We start from the raw sequence: 12,822 nt of genomic DNA, 5'->3' as shown, positions 1-12,822 counted from the left end.
ACAGGCTTTGTCCGTTGTCACATTAATCTTTGCCTGGTTTATAAGAATCCTGGGTGTGAATCTGAAGAAGGGCATTCAACCTCACTAAACTTCAGATTTCTCCTCTATAAATAGGAGGAATAATGGTACCTACCTGACAGAGTTGTAGTGAGGATTCAATGAAGCCGAGCCTGGCACATAGTAGGGACTCAAAGCTGCTGCCGTGATTATTATGCATCATTACTATAGTCACCATCTTTGGTGTATGTGTTTGGCCAGTGGGGTGAAGCTACCATCTGCGGGGTTATGACTAAAGACCTCTGTGTCAGAATCCCTCCCAGGCAAGACCATACAGCAGCCTTGCAGGGCCCCAGTTGGCCTCGGATAGCCAGTGCCCCTCTGGGCTCACCATGTGCCCCAATGCAGAGACCCCTGTTCCCAGGAAAAACGGGTTGCTGGTGAAAGGAGGCTGTCCCCTCATCTGTTACACAAGACACATTCAAGGGGGGAACAGTCAGCTCTTAACACAAAAGTCCGAAAAAATAACAATAAAAAAACACAAAAATTATTGCCACTATCTAGGTCACAGTCACCACCATCCCACCATAATCACCATGATGATCACCATCATCACCATGACCACCAGCAGCACCGTCGCTGCCACCCATCACTGTGTTCTCCATCGTCACTTTCTTCATCTTCCTCTCCCTCTTCCTTCGTCTTTTCCTCCCTCTCCTTGCTCCTCATCACCATCTTCATCATCAACACCCTCACATGTCCAAATACCTAATGAGCTTCTTTGCGGCAACATCTGTGAAAGCAGCCAAAGAATATTTCCCAAGTTCTCAAGGGACTGGCTGAGTTGCAGCTTCATGGGCATGCAGGGCCAACAGCTGTCCACTCAATAAAGTGGAGGCCCCACCATCAAGGGACAGCATGGTGCAGGGCAGAGGCCCAGCTCTCAGGAACTTGGCCATCTAGGCTCCAGTGCACACTGTCCCACAATAGCTATGTGCCTTTGGGCAAGTCAGTAACTTCTCTGAGCCTCAGCTTCCTTCTCTGCAAAATGGGGATCAAACACCTACCTCTATTTTCCAGGTTTTGGCGAGGATGCAAAGTATAATTATACAGCAATTAAAAAGTATATATGCTCTTATGGCTAGTACTATTATTATAGAATATATCTACTAGCTCCGTGAGGAACCAAAGAGTCATTTTCCAGGGTACCAAGTCAAGTGATGATGATGATGGTACTGATGATGGTCACGAGGAGGAGGAGGAGGATGATGATGGTGACGACAGTGACGGTGAGGGTGCTGATGGTACGTGTGTTGATATCGGTGATGGTGATGATGCTGATGAGAAGGGTGCTGATGATAGTGATGGGGATACTGGTGAGGATGACGGCAGTGATGGTGGTGGTGGTGGGCATGGTGGTAACAGGAAACACGCAGGTGTTCCTGGGATGTTCTGACCTGAGCGCTTCTGTCTCTCTCCCTCATGCCTGAATGATCTCACCCACTCTCCTGTCCCAGCTATCTCCTCCAGGTTAATTACACTTGACCCTATGCCTCCAGCTTCGAGTGTTCTCACTCACCAAAGATCCCAGGCACTGATTTTGTAAAAAACAGACTTCCTATAACCCACACAACAGAGAAGCACTCCTGGCTGGGTTTATCTCAGCAGTGACTTCAGGAGTGTGTGTGTATGTGTGTGTGTAATGCTGCTGCTAAGTCACTTCAGTCGTGTCTGACTCTGTGTGACCCCATAGACGGCAGCCACCAGGCTCCCCCATCCCTGGGATTCTCCAGGCAAGAACACTGGAGTGGTTGCCATTTCCTTCTCCAATGCAGGAAGGTGAAAAGTGAAAGTGAAGTCGCTCAGTCGTGTCTGACTCTTCGCGACCCCATGGACTGCAGCCTACCAGGCTCCTCCATCCATGGGATTTTCCAGGCAAGAGTACTGGAGTGGGGTGCCATTTAAGTCATTTAAATAGCTGAATGATGTCCACAGAGGAGACAGACTTTCCCATAGCTTCCAGGCAGGGTCAGACCTGGCTGCCAAGTGCTCTTGACCGCCACTAAGGGGCTCACCTACTGATGCCTCAGTCTATGAGTGCTCTAACTTGACTGCTGACATTTCATGCTGACTTTGCCCGACTCCAAATCTCTGACCCACCCAAGAGAGCAAAAGAGGGTGAGACATAGGTACACCCTAACCTAGGTTCACACTACAATTGAAAACCTGTAATTAATGGTCTCCCCAATGGAGGTGGACTTCCCAGATGGCACTAGTGGTAAAGAACCCGCCTGCCAATGCAGGAAATGTAAGAGACATGGGTTCAATCCTGGGTCGGGAAGATCCCCTGGAGAAAGAAATGGCAACCCAATCCAGTATTCTTGCCTGGAGAATCCCATGGACAGAGGAGCCTGGCGGGCTACAGTCCACGGGGTCACAAAGAGTCAGAGACGACTGAAGTGACTTAGCAGTCAGTGAAGATCTGTGTCTAAGGGTCCTGTTTCCGTTTGCTTCTCCATTCTCAGAGCTACTACCTAGCTTATGTAAGTGAGGAGCTGTGCCTTGGCCACAATCCTCTGGGGCAAATGTCTTTGAAGGTCCAAAGTTCTCTTGCATTTATAAGTGTTGACAAAGAGTGGTCGTTTTCAATGACTCCTGCTGCCTGTCATGTGTCTATTCACTTAGATCTCACATCTTCACTTTAAGGGACCTGGATTCTAAAATCCCCTTTAAAAGAGAAGACACATTTTAATACTATTGTCACATACTTAGAAAATATATATGTGAATGCACACACACAGACACACACATAAATAGGCATGAACTACTGTCTAAGAAGCCAACAAAGAAATTGACAGTCTCAGCTCTTTGCAGATTTGGGAGCTTCTCTGTGCCTGAGTTTCCCCATAGAAAGTACTACGTGTATTTTGTGCAGTTACAACCATCCACAGAGACAAGGGGGCGAAACTTCCCTGGAGGTCCAGTGGTTAGACTCTACCTTCTAATGCAGCAGGATGTGGCTCAGTCGCTGGTCAGGAAACTAGGATTTCACACACAACCAAACCCATGTGCTACAACAACTGAGCCCACGTGCTCTGGAGCCCACGTGTTCTGGAGCCCACGTGCCACAACTAAAGAGAAGCCCACGTGCGCCAACAAAGGATCCTGCAGGCTGCAACTAAGACCCAATGCAGCCAAAAATAAATAAAGGAAATCAACCCTGAATATTCACTGGAAAGACTGATGCTGAAGCTCCAATACTTTGGCTGCCTGATGCAACGAGCCAACTCATTGGAAAAGACCCTGGTGCTGGGAAAGATTGAAAGCGGGAGGAAAAAGATTGAAGACAGAGCATGAGATGGTTGGATGACATCACTGATTCAATGGATGTGAGTTTGAGCAAACTCTAGGAGATGGTGAAGGACAGGGAAGCCTGGCATGCTGTAATCAGGGGGTCACAAAGAGATGGACACGACTGAGCAGCTGAACCACAACAAAACTAAGAGAGAAGGGGCTTCCTCAGGACGTTCCCCACCGCTTAGGGTGTGGAAGTAGGTAGAGGGTCGACAGCATGTGGTGGTGGGGAGGGAACAGGTCATATTACAGAGGGTGATTAAATGCTTGAGTCCTTCAATATCTCCCATGAACCTGGGGCTCTAGAGTTTTGAGGAATCCTGGCAGGAAGAATTTATCACAGTAAGGGTGATTGAATCTTCTGCCATTGATGAAAAAGGATGTGGGGGAAAGAAATTATTTGGAGTCCTGGGTTCTAACCCTGGCCCTGTCACTTCCTAGCTGTGTGACCTAGGACAAGTCACTCAGCCTCTCTGAGCCTCAGAGCCTTCTTCTACTGAGGCAAAGGGAGCCTGACACCTGCCTACCAGAATCACAAGGATAAATGAGGCAGCAGAGGCGACACTCACATGCATAGCTGGTGCTCGGCAAACACTCATTCCTTTCCTCCTCCAAGTGATGGGCCCCAGGGAAGACGGGTGGCTTCTACAAGCCCCCTAAGCTTCCCCTGCACCCAGGTTCCAAGGACCAGATCCTCGGCCCCATCAGAGAGAAAAACACTGCTCTCCCTAAATACCCTTCTTGGTCCCTTAAAGGCCCTCACATTCTTTGACCAAAGGGCCTTTGCAAAGCTTATACTTTCCTCTGGAAGACCCATTTCCTTTCTTTCTCCAATGCATCTAGTTCACTCCTACTGTTTATTCTAATCTCAATTTGTGAGTCACTTCCTCAGAGGGAACTTCCCTGTCTCTAAACCAAAAAAAGCCCCTTTACATATTCTCATGGATCAACACCTTTCCTTTGGGTTACTGATTTCAAAGTCTGTGTTCCCCTTCAATTCTTGGAGGCAGGGTCTACACTAGTTTGATTCATTGCTGTATTGTTCAGTAAACATCTGCTCAGTTAATGAAATAAAAGGCTCTTTCCCTTCCTGGGCGTCTGACTGTCTGCTCCTCCCTTAGTGCCATGATGTGACCAGGCACACACTCACTGACCTGTCTGTGAACTGCCTGCACCATCCCGATGGCTCCCCAGAACATTTGGACTCCACACGTTAATGAACAACACCACGCGTGCTCCAGCCCCACATTCAGCTCACCTCCACGCTCGCGGGTTTCCTGAGCTGCTGCCCAGCTCTGGAGGTACCCTGTGCCCATTTCTCAGAGGAAGAAACTGAGTCCACGGGAAATAAGCAGCCCAAGGTCACAGGGACAGGCTCAAATCGTCAGCATGGCTCCTTCTCCCACCCTACATGGCACTTCTCATAAGAAACAGCAGCAAGGACTTCCCTGGTGGTCCAGTGGTTAGGTGCCTATCTGCCAATGCAGGGAACACAGGTTTGATCCCTGATCCAGGAAGATCCAACGTGCTGTGGGGTAGCTAACCCCGTGCCCCACGACTACTGAGCCCGCACTCTAGAGCCTGTGCTCCACAAGAGAAGCCCCTGCAGTGAGAAGGCCGTGCGCCACAACGAACAGTAGCCCCCGCCTGCCGCAACTAGAGAAAACCCACGCAAAGCAATACAGACCCAGCAAAGACAGAAATGCACGAATGAATGAACTCTTCAAATAGCAGCAACAATGACCAAAGGCCCCCTGGGCCTCCGCTGAAGCTGGTTTCACCCTGACCTGGGGCCCTGAGTGTGAAAGTCACGTGGCATCACCACTTGGGCTTTCAGGGTCTTTTCCGGGAGCTGATTGGGCCTCATTCTCCAGCTCCAAGATGCCTCCAGACCAGTGCCAAGAGCTCAAGCTGATGGGCAGGGGTCAGCTTTTCTCTGGCAATTCAAGATGGGCCCCACCAGTGGCCATCACTAACTCTCACTTAGCGATGAGCTCAGTCCCTCAAGGTCCCTCTCACTGATGCAGAGCCTCAAACTGGCTGGCTTCCCCTCCCTGGGTTTCCTCTGGAACCCAGAAAGGGCATCTCCCTGATGCTCCAGGGAGTCTGAGGGCATCACAGATCCCAGGCTGGGCTCCACCTACACACTTTGAATATCTTCTTCACTATGTTCTCAGTGCCGAAGCACTGAGTTAGAGCCCAAACTCACTTCCCAGGAGTGCTCAGAGGCTGCAGAGAGCTCCCACCCAGGGACAGAATGGTAGTGGCTGGGTGGGGCTGAGTTAATATTGTATCCTCCCCGGGGCAGCTCTGCATGTGATGGTCAGGCCACAGAACTGTGTTATTCCAGCCCCCTGGCTTGGTTTTGGGGAGGCCCAGAAAGTACAGTGACATAGAATCTGCCTGCCAATGCAGGAGATGCAGAAGATTTGGGTGGGTCAGTACGATGCCCTGGAGGTGGAAACAGCAACCCACTCTAGTATTCCTACCTAGGAAAATCCCATGGACATCGACAAAGAAGCTTGGCAGGCTATAATCTATGGGGTTGCAAAGGGTCGGACATGACTAAGCAACTGAGTTTGCACGCATGGCTTGGTTTTTGACCACATGGCAGATAGGCCATCTGAGCTGGCCTTTTGGGGCAGTTTGGTTAATCGATGAGAAGAACCTCTGGGTGAAACAATTGGAGCGAGGGGTGCTCTTGTCATTACTCAAGTGAAAATGGAGCCCCATTCAGCAGGAGATATATGGACACAAGGCTCCCTTCCCTGCTTTTCCTTCCCTCATCTTTCCTCATCTGACATCCATGCACATCCAGGCTCTTCTGCGTCTAGGACAGAACTAAGGTCAGTGACGGTCCAGGGTGATCCAGAGGCATCCAGCTTGGAAGACTGTGTGGTCAGGATGCTTTGCTTATATGGAGACCGGGGTTTGTCTGGACGCAGGGAACACAGTGAGGTCAGCTTCAGACACGCTGAGTCTGAGCAGTCTCTCAAGTTGATGCCCTTCGGGTTTGGGCCTTGGGACTGAAGCTGGAAGGAGGGACCTGGACAAGAAATGGATCAGAGAGTGTGAGAGGCCTAGAGTTGGGGACCAGAGCTGGCAGGAAGGAACCGTCAGGGAGTGAGTCATGGGAGGGAAAGAGGCCCGGGGAAGCTGGAGGACGCGACCGTGTGAGAAAGAGGTGTTGTATTTCCAGGGTCGCGGAGCAGTTAGGACTCTTTAATTACAAAAGAAATGGTGAGAAATCCCTGCAGCTACCACCTTAGTCACGTGATCCAAGTCAGCATCTGCAGTCCTGAGGTGGGTGTATCGAAATCGCACTCTCCCAATAAGATACACTAAGAACACGGCATCGCTTCTAGAACACTCTTTCCAGAAATTCACAACAAGGAAACACCCCAGAAACCCCAAACCTGAGGGACATTCTATAAAATATCTGGCCTGTACTCGAGAAGGTCAAGGTCAAGGAAAACCGAGGACTGGTCTCGGGAGAGGAAACTAAAGAAGTGCGATGACTGAATGTAATGTGTGATCTCAGACCGGATCCTGGACTCAGGGGAAAGGGCTGTGAAAGACTGAATGGTACATCCCCACAGAGGGATGTTATTCAGTGGAAAAAGGAAAGGAACTACTAGCCGCAAAAAGACACGGAGGAAACTCAAGTGCATATTGCTGAATGAAAGAAGTAACAAGGTCAGTGGTTGCTAGGGGCTCTGGGGAAGGGCAGAGGCGTAAAGAGGAAATTCTGGGGAGAAGCCTAAGGCGGTGACACTCGTCTGCAATGTCACTACGCACTTGTCAAAACCCATAGGATACACAACCCAAACAGTGCACCCTAATGTCAACTAGGAACTCCAGTTAATAATGATGATTTTTTCTTTAATTTTTTAATTTATTTGGCTGCACCAGATCTTAGCTGCACCATGGGGAACCTAGTTCCCTGACCAGGGACCAAACCTCTGCACTGGGAGTGCAGAGTCTTAGCCACTGGACCACAAGGGAAGTCCCAATAATGACGATTTTTAAAACATCATAACAGGGACTTCCCTAGTGGTCCAGTGGTTAGAATCCACCTTCCAGTGCAGGGGATTTGGGTTCAATCCCTGGTCAGGAAACTAAGATCCCACATGCCAGGGGGCAACCAATAAGCCTGTGCACCCCAACTACTGAGCTTGAGCACCTCAACTAGAGGGAAGCCTGTGCACTGCAACTGACACCCAACAAAGACGTAAACAAATTGTTGTTGTTCAGTCACTGTGTTGTGTCCGACTCTTTGTGACCCCAGGGACTGCAGCACGCCAGGCTTCCCTGTCCTTCACTATCTCCCGGAGATTGCCCAAACTGGTATCCATTGAGTCGGTGATGCCATCCAACCATCTCATGCTCTGTCGTCCCCTTCTCCTCCCGCCCACCTTCCATCTTTCCCAGCATCAGGGTCTTTTCTAATGAGTCAGCTCTTCGCATGAGGTGGCCAAAGTATTGGAGCTTCAGCTTCAGCATCAGTCCTCCCAACGAATATTCAGGGTTGACTTCCTTTAGGATTGACTGGTTTGATCTCCTTGCTGTCCAAGGGCTCTCAAGAGTCTTCTCCAGCATAAATAAATATATTTTTTAAAAAAACAACAATACTGTAGCTATTGTGAGAGAAAGTTATTGCCTGACATGGAAAAACCCTAGTGGTTGCTTTCCTGGATTCGGTATTACAATATTCCATCTGCTCTACCGGGCTCATTGTGAGGAGCACTATTATTTTATATACCACTAAGTGGAGAATCCCAGGGATGGGGGAGCCTGGTGGGCTGCTGGCTATGGGGTCGCACAGAGTCGGACACAACTGAAGCGACTTAGCAGCAGCAGCAGAAGCAAGAAAGAAAAAACCCACCGGTGAAGATGGAGCATCTGATTGGAGACCCCACATAAGGCGGGGGCACCGCAGGGTTGCACCTTCAGGGCCAGGGAAACCGAGGGCTAATCTCCCCCACACTGAAACAGGAAACAAGGAAATCCTAGGTCTTATCCTGGCACCCGGAGAGGGCGAGAAACAAAACTCTGCCCTGAGAACTTGAACCGGAGGCCGGAGCTCCCAGAGCTGGGTCGTCGGCACAGTCGGTGTGGTCCAAAGGAAAACAAAACAAAACACAGCCCGTGGGACGTCCCTGGTGGTCCAGTGGTTAGGACGCCCCGCTGCCGTTGCGGGGCGGGGGTGCCATCTCTGGTTGGGGAACTGAGATTCCACATGCTGCACGGCGCAGCCAAAAAAAACCTCCAAAATCCAACCCTCACGCAGAGATTTTAATTTAAAGAAAGCTTAGGTGGAGAGTGTTCTGGGTGGCAGAGGAAGGCAAATTCCAGTCCTTCCTGGACCGTAATAGGAAAGGCTTCCCTGGTGGCTCAGATGGTAAAGAACCCACTTGCAATGCGGAAGACCCAGTTCGATCCCTAGGTCAGGAAGGTCCCTTGACCCACTCCAGTACTCTTGCCTGGAGAATGCCATGGACAGAGGAGCCTGGCGGGCTACAGTCCACGGGGTCACAAAGACTCAGACACGACTGAGCGACTAACAGTGGCAACTCCAAAGATGTGAAAACGTGGGAAAACCATGAGTCTTAAAATCTGTGAAATACGGGCAAGTGAAGAAAATGTCGCTGTCCGGTCTCTCCCATCTGGACCCACCTCCCAGAGTCCACAGCACGGCATGCTTAGTGGCATCTGCCCTCCACGCCTGCACACGGGCCGGTGACCCTGCTTAGTTCACCCCGGTAAACGCAGACACTGGCGCATCCGCTCCTCAACTCGAAGGCTCCCTCAGGTAGGACCGCTCCCCTGCACCAAGGCAGGAATTCAGTTGACTCACAGCCCAGTCACAACTCAAAAAGCAATTGACCTTTCGTGTGTCTGAAAGCTGCAGGCAGACATATCCGGTGGCACGAAGCTGGCAAGTGCGTAGGCAGCTGCAAGTTTAATAAATCTTAATTATTCTGTTTATATAAACAAGCAGGCTGAAGCCACTGACGTAGCTGGAGCTTTCAGTGGCTTGGGGTGTGGAGAGAAAAAAAAAGTGTGGAGGGCCGACGGCTCATAAATAATTAGCTTTGGAGCAGGTTTTTTTCCCCCTTCCCTTTGGACTAAAAATAATATATGAAATGTTTTTAAGGTGGCAAGATTACAAGACCAGAAGACAGTGTCTAGTTTCTACCTGTCAGACCTGCGTGCATCTGTGCACACCTGCACATGTGTGCATACCCTCACACATGCGTATGCACACCCCACCCGGCAAACAACGTGAGAACCGCACTAAGGGGAGGATTCCACCCCCACCCCCATCGATCTCCACTCCCAGAAGGGGCATTAGCCATCTTCTGTCTGAAAGAGAAGCAGAACATTGTCTGCTAGCATCCAGGTCCTCATGTACGAAGCAATTCAGAAACTTCTGGTTTATAAGAACTTAGTTCTGAGGACCCGCATTTCATTCATTGGAAGACCATGGTTAAGAGCCTTGCGAAGGGGAACACACACTAATGGTGGATCCCGGATGCAAATCGAGAACATAAAGCAATGGTTCTCCAAGTCTGGCCTCTGCGGGGGCAGCAGCAGCATCACCTGGGACCTTGCTGGAAACGCAGATCCTTGGACCTGACCAGACCTGACGCATCAGAAACTCTGGGGGTGGAACCCAGAAATCTGTGCTTAAACAAGCTGTGATATAAAGGGGCCCCAGATGGCCTCTGAATATTGGCCTCTGGGGTTGCTTGCTTCTTCACAGGGAGCTGAGACCCAAGAGCTCAAAAGCCAGCCAGCACCAAACTCAAAACTTTCACACATCCGTTTGATTTTAAATGTAGCCAAATAAGCACATTTGGGGGCCATTTAGAGCCTGCCTGCTTTGCATATCCCACGAAATGGAGTCCAACATCTGCCAGCTATCAGATCAGATCAGATCAGATCAGTCGCTCAGTCGTGTCAGACTCTTTGCGACCCCATGAATCGCAGCATGCCAGGCCTCCCTGTCCATCACCAACTCCTGGATTTCATTCAGATTCACGCCCATTGAGTCAGTGATGCCATCCAGCCATCTCATCCTCTGTCGTCCCCTTCTCCTCCTGCCCCCAATCCCTCCCAGCATCAGAGTCTTTTCCAATGAGTCAACTCTTCACATGAGGTGGCCAAAGTACTGGAGTTTCAGCTTTAGCGTCATTCCTTCCAAAGAAATCCCAGGGCTGATCTCCTTCAGAATGGACTGGTTGGATCTCCTTGCAGTCCAAGGGACTCTCAAGAGTCTTCTCCAACACCACAGTTCAAAAGCATCAATTCTTCGGCGCTCAGCTTTCTTCACAGTCCAACTCTCACATCCATACATGACCACAGGAAAAATCATAGCCTTGACTAGCCGGACCTTTGTTGGCAAAGTAATGTCTCTGCTTTTGAATATGCTATCTAGGTTGGTCATAACTTCCCTTCCAAGGAGTAAGCGTCTTTTAATTTCATGGCTGCAGTCACCATCTGCAGTGATTTTGGAGCCCAGAAAAATAAAGTCTGACACTGTTTCCCCATCTATTTCCCATGAAGTGGTGGGACCGGATGCCATGATCTTCATTTTCTGAATGTTGAGCTTTAAGCCAACTTTTTCACTCTCTTTCACTTTCATCAAGAGGCTTTTGAGTTCCTCTTCACTTTCTGCCATAAGGGTGGTGTCATCTGCATATCTGAGGTTATTGATATTTCTCCCGGCAATCTTGATTCCAGCTTGTGTTTCTTCCAGTCCAGCATTTCTCATGATGTACTCTGCATATAAGTTAAATAAGCAGGGTGACAATATACAGCCTTGACGTACTCCTTTTCCTATTTGGAACCAGTCTGTTGTTCCATGTCCAGTTCTAACTGTTGCTTCCTGACGATAGATAAGATCAACCCTGCATCTGCGGCTTCCCTGGTGGTCCAGTGATAAAAGAACCCACCTGCCAATGCAGGATACACAGGTTCGATTCCTGATTGGGGAAGATCCCATGTGCCGCTGGGCAACTAAGCCCATGCACCACCACTACTGAGCCTGTGCTCTAGAGCCCACGAGCCACAACTACTGAAGCCTGTGTGCCCTAGAGTCTGTACTTTGCAACAAGAAAAGCCCCTGCGATGAGAAGCCTGCACACAGCAACTAGAGAGTAGTCTGCACAGTAATGAAGACCTAGCATAGCCAAAAATAAATAAATTAAATTATTAAAAAAAAAACAAACACACCTGTAGCTGTAAAGACCACAAGCCACTGCTGTACTCGGACATTCCCTGGCCAGAAACGTGCTATTGTGCTGGGCAACACCAGCTGTGGGGAGAGCCTTTCTCCCATTCCCCTCTCCACCCCGCCCATCCCGCTGGCATGCACAGCCTACCCTGGCAGGCCTTTCTCTGGTAATCTACCCCAGGTACTTGCATCAGTGCTTGGTACAAAGTCAGAGCTCAGCAAACATCTGTGAAGTGAGTCAGTGACCGAGGAGACAGCCAATGAACACAGAGCTGTGAACACTCCATATGAACACGGTGACAGGCTGCCAGGGACAGGAGCCTGCCCTGGAGGACTGGTGTCAGCCAGCCAATCAAGCCCCCACTCAGAAACACCAGGGGACCCAGAACCAACTCCCCCTGAACTCTGGCCTGGGAGCTCCTTAGACGGGGGCTCCCAACCAGAGCGGGACTTAAAGGGCAGGGGCTGGAGGCAGCCTGGCACCTGGCCCTGGGCCCTCAGGTGCCACCAGGCTCACAGGCTGGGCTGTGTGGAGGCCCAGTCTTCCTGATGCACTCCCCTACTTCACGAGAAGCCCTTTGCTCTTCTAGGGGAAACTGGGCTTCAGGCTCTCCTCTCAAGAAAGAACAACAGTTCACATGATCTTCAAAATTCATTCATGAAGTCAATAAAGTCAGCGTTGACAGTTCCATTTTACAGATAGGGAAAGAAAGTCCCCGGAGTCAAAGCAACTTGCCCAAGGCCACAAAACTGGGGGACGCCAGGCCCAGAGCACAGCGTTGGTCTGGTGACTGCCCCGTCTAGTCCTGGGGACACACACGATACTGCAGATGGAGACATGAACACCAGCTGGAGACCAAGACGTCTGGGTGGGCAGAGCCCCTGGGAACACAGACTCGATGGCCCTAGAGATCTCGAGGCCCCGGGGCTCTCGGGAGCAGAGCACGCCGGAGGCTTATGTCATCATGAGCCAGTGCTCAGCAGGACAACAAGCTCGCTCTTAGAGGGCTTCCCTGGTAGTCCAGGGGATAAGAATCGGTGCCAATGCAGGGGACATGGGTTCCATTCCTTGTCCGGGAAGATCCCACGTGCTGCAGAGCAACTAAGCCCACGCACCCCAACTACGGAGCCTACGCGCTGTGAGTCCTGAAGCCCAGGCACCTAGAGTCCACCTGGAACAAGAGACGCCACTGCAATGAGAAGCCCAAGCACCGCAACTCAAGAGTAGCCCT

At 50.4% G+C, this 12,822-nt stretch overlaps 1 protein-coding gene across 1 annotated transcript in view; it reads right to left on the bottom strand.

Annotated features, from left to right (window-relative positions):
* The window catches only part of SYNE3 (spectrin repeat containing, nuclear envelope family member 3), a 68,585-nt gene that overhangs the window by 2,405 nt on the left and 53,358 nt on the right, over positions 1 to 12,822 (bottom strand). The gene's annotated exons all lie outside the window — the stretch shown is intronic.

This window comes from Bison bison, unplaced genomic scaffold (assembly GCF_000754665.1).
Source record: "Bison bison bison isolate TAMUID 2011002044 unplaced genomic scaffold, Bison_UMD1.0 scf7180017864302, whole genome shotgun sequence".
Taxonomy (NCBI): Eukaryota; Metazoa; Chordata; class Mammalia; order Artiodactyla; family Bovidae; genus Bison; species Bison bison.
The sequence above is the reverse complement of the archived record's forward strand: the minus strand, read 5'-3'. Positions and strand labels throughout refer to the sequence as shown.